The sequence below is a fragment of the Pyxicephalus adspersus genome, chromosome 9 (assembly GCF_032062135.1).
Source record: "Pyxicephalus adspersus chromosome 9, UCB_Pads_2.0, whole genome shotgun sequence".
Lineage (NCBI taxonomy): Eukaryota > Metazoa > Chordata > Amphibia > Anura > Pyxicephalidae > Pyxicephalus > Pyxicephalus adspersus.
This window is the reverse complement of record NC_092866.1, coordinates 41,913,563-41,918,291: the sequence shown is the minus strand read 5'-3', so window position 1 is coordinate 41,918,291 and position 4,729 is coordinate 41,913,563.

Below are 4,729 nucleotides of genomic sequence, written 5' to 3'. Positions count from 1 at the left end.
AATTGATGTGTCCAATAAATCCACAGAAAAACAAGAATTGCTACAATGTCATAGTGTAAACACAGACTTATCTGACCCCCTGTCAAGCTTCATTGGGCTGAAAATCTTTAAAAAAAAATCAAAAAAGCCTTTCCACCACTCAACTAAAAAGTACAGTGCACACCGCCCACAGTACAGGTTTGTTCCAGGTCCTGTGATTTTCTTAGCAAATACACACACCGGCCATATCATGGCATTAAAATTACTTCATTATAGCCCTTGTGTCCTGTAGTGATCTAAGGGTCCATGGAGGAAACCAGATTGGTGCAAGGTGGAATGTCAACATCTGACACAATCATTAAGCAAGTTTTTTTTCTTCAACTCAGTGAAACTCAGTTGTGCAGCCAGGAAGGTATTTGCTGTGCTGTGTCCTTGCTGTGCAAGAATGTTTCATGTTTTAAAAATTTATCTTATACTAATCTACATTTCCTAACTCAGTTGTGTTCTGTTAGTCACTATAGTCACATACCTCCCAATTCTGTATGCTGAAAAAAGGGACACTTTGGGAGAAGCAGGACAAAAATAGCTTAGTCTACATACTCTACAGTAATATTATACATACTATACTCTACATCAGGGGTGCCCACATTTTTTTTGGCTTGCAGGCTACTTTAAAAATGACCAAGTAAAAATGATCTACCAATATTAAAAATGCTAAACATATATTTATTTATAAATATACAGAGTGTGACATAGAAGTGACTAAAGCTAATGAGACTTAACTGAATGGCAGAACTTTGCACAAACATTGCACTACAAGACTATAGTGACAGGAAATCTACAGTTCATCTATCATAGGAGAATGACATGCCGCACAAGAAAAAGAACTGCTAATCTCATGGCCCAGCATCAGTTATGGAGACAAAAAGACCTTTGGCCTGTAGGAGGAAAGATAACCTGGAGTCAGTGATTCCTGTTCCAGAAAAGAAAAAAAGCCTAGAGCCTGTAGTCACCGGAATAAAAGAAAATACCCAAGAGAATGTTCTGTTTTGTGATGGAAACAAAAGTGTGTAGCAAAAGGATGATAGTGTTGAGAGAGATGTTGGAGAAACTGTGAGGGGTGGGGTGGGGCAACAATAGTACCCAGCAGGGCCTGGAGGTGCCCAGAGGACAGTGGAGGAGAACATCAGTGAACAGCAATGAATGGATAAGACAATAGTGTCCAGAATGGGGTCAAGTAGAGCAATAGTTCCATGTAAGAGGTATGGGAGAACAACAGAGACAAAAGGGGGTGGTAGAAAACAATAGTGTCCAGCATGGTTTAGAGAAGAAGGAATAGTGCCTAGCAGAGGGCAGGGCTGGGGGGAAAACATTGTTCAGTGGGTAGTAGGGAAGAAGAACAATAGCTCCTTGCAAGAATTTGGGGAGCACAATAGTGCCCAGAAGGGAATGGGAAAGAAGAATAATGGTCAACAGAGGGTAGTGGAGAACATCTAGTAGTAGTTAGTCATACTAAACTGGACTTGTTTTTTTGTAACATTGAAGACGTTTTGCAGCCTATTTAAGGTTCTATCCAAGCTTCTTCAAATCTACCTGTAGAACCTGTAGGAAATACTCCAGCATTTATATCCACACAACATAAACACCTTATTCCAATTACCATGGAATGGGACACTTCAGATATTAATTTCCAAGAACGGGAGGTTTGCAATTAGCATATTCCCATCCTTGGTGTCAGGAAGTCTGAACAGATGTTAAAATAATGTTTTCCCTAATGTACAGGTCTTTTTATTTCTCACTATACTGAACTGCATATTTCAGGATATTTCTATTGTGTTTGGGTGTTGGGACTTTATAATTGGATAAGGCACTGTCTCAGTGACAAAATGTAGTGTTTGTTAAAAATTCTTTGTTTTTCCGACATTCCAGCTACATACAGTTAGGTCCATAAATATTTGGACACGGACAACTTTTTTCTAATCTTGGTTCTGTACATTACCACAATTAATTTTAAATGAAACACCTCAGATGCAGTTGAACTGCAGACTTTCAGTTTTAATTCAGTGGGTTGAACAAAAAGATTGCATAAAAATCTGAGGAACTAAAGCCTTTTTTTTACACAATCACTTCATTTCAGGGGCTCAAAAGAAATTGGACTGAATTGACTAAAAGGCTATTTTGTGGGCTGGCGTGGGCAATTCCTTTGTTATGTCATTATCAATTAGGCAGATAAAAGGCCTGGAGTTGGTTTGAACAACACTCTCCAGGAGGTAGGTGTATCGATATCCAAGTCTACCATAAAAAGAAGACTGCATGAAAGTAAATACAGAGGGTGCACTGCAAGGTGCAAGCCACTCATAAGCCTCAAAAATAGAAAGGCTAGATTGAACTTTGCTCAAAAACATCTAAAAAAGCCAGGTTCTGCAAAAACATTCTTTGGACAGATGAAACCAAGATCAACTGAAAGCCGCTGCAGTAAAGGCCTGGCAGAGCATTAAAAAGGATGAAACCTAGCATCTGGTGATGTCCATGAGTTTAAGACTACAGGCTGTCATTGCCAGCAAAGGATTTTCAACCAAGTATTAGAAATGAAAATTTCATTTTCAGCTTTTTAATTTGTCCAATTTACTTTTCAGCTCCTGAAATGAAGTGATTGTATAAAAAAAAAGCTTTAGTTCCTCTGATTTTTATGCATTAGTTTAGTCTTCAACAAGTGAAATGCATGCTCAATCGGGTTCAGATCAGGTGACTGACTTGGCCATTCTAGAATATTCCACTTCTTTGCTTTAATAAACTCCTGGGTTTGGCGGTATGTTTTGGGTCACTGTCCATCTGTATTATGAAACGCCTCCCAATCAATGTGACTGCATTTAGCTGGATTTGAGCAGACAGTATGTCTCTGAACACCTCAGAATTCATTCAGCTACTTCTGTCCTGTGTCACATCATCAATAAACACTAGTGTCCCAGTGCCATGGCAGCCAAGCACGTCCAAGCCATCACACTGCCTCCGCCATGTTTTACAGATGATGTGGTATGCTTTGGATCATGAGCCGTTCCACAGCTTTTCCATACTTTTTTCTTGCCATTATTTTGGTAAAGCTTGATCTTGGTTTCATCTGTCCAAAGAATTTTTTTGCAGACACATGCTGGCTTTTTTAGATTTTTTTGAGCAAAGTTCAATCTAGCCTTTCTATTCTTGAGGCTTATGAGTGGCTTGCACCTTGTAGTGCACCCTCTGTATTTACTTTCATGCAGTCTTCTTTTTATGGTAGACTTGTACTTGGTTCCCCCTACTTCCTGGAGAGTGTTATTCAAACCAACTCCAGGCCTTTTATCTGCCTAATTGATAATGACATAACAAAGGAATTGCCCACACCAGCCCACAAAATAGCCTTTCAGTCAATTGTCCAATTTTTTTTGAGCCCCTGAAATGAAGTGATTGTGTAAAAAAAGGCTTTAGTTCCTCACATTTTTATGCAATCTTTTTGTTCAACCCACTGAATTAAAACTGAAAGTCTGCAGTTCAACTGCATCTGAGTTGTTTCATTTAAAATTAATTGTGGTAATATACAGAACTAAAATTAGAAAAAAGTTGTCTCTGTCCAAATAATAATGGACCTAACTGTATATAGGATCACTATATTACTTTATGTTTTCCTCTTGTCTCCCCTGCTTGGTGGTCCTGAATGTTTTCCTTGACTTTGTTTGCTTTAACCAAAGCCCATTCAGGGTATCCACAAGATTTCAAAGCATATGCAGACTTCCTGACACCAAGGATAGGAGTATGCGAATCTCATGTCCCCTGGTCTTGGACAATTAATACCTGAAGTGTTACATTCCATGGTGATTGGATTAGGATGTTTATGTGGATATAAATGCTGTAGGTCAAGAAGCTGCTTGCATAGGCTGCAAAACATCTTTAACATTATAAAAACAGATCCAGGTAAATGTGGCTAACTACTACCAGATATACAATGACCTGGATGAATGAGAACCCTTACATAGTTACTCTCTTCATCACAGTGAAATTCAGTGATGTTGTAATGTCTTTACTACATGTTTGAAAAACGTCACAATAAATGTATCTACTATATTCCTGTCTTAGTTGGGTCAGCTGAGCCAGTTGGGCATGGGCACAACCAGATTTCTTAATAGACCACTCAGGCCATGGCCTAGAGCAACATTGCCGCTGGGATGGGCACCTTCCAAGTGTACTGTTTTGGCATGTACAGACTCCGCCAGTATGGTACAGCTGGAAGTTTTGTACCAGATGAGAGTATCAGTCAATAGCTGGGCAGGTTCCTCCGACAGCCAGGAGAGTTAGGATTGCCAGCACTCGTAGGTGAGCTGATTATTTGTGTGTCTGTTTGTGTGTGGGTGGGTGTGTCTAATTTGCATGTGGGAGATAATAAACATTATGCTTCTCTATCATTTGCTAATATTAGTAATGTCCACATATTTAACAATTCTTTTTAATCAAATTTTAAAATACAGTTCGGCAACGTTTAGGCTACGTACACAACGGTTCTTGCCCGATAATCAGCTCAGGGCCAACATCGGGTGAGAATCTAGGGTGTGTGCAGTGCCAGTCGCCCATCACCTGAACGACTGTCCTGGCAGATCCACGGACGATGGACGACTAACGATCCTAATGCAAGGGAAGGGCAGCCCCGTCGCTCTCCCCCTCCCCTCTGCATAGAGCAGAAGGGTGCTGTATGTACAGCACTCGTTTATGCATCGTGCAGTGC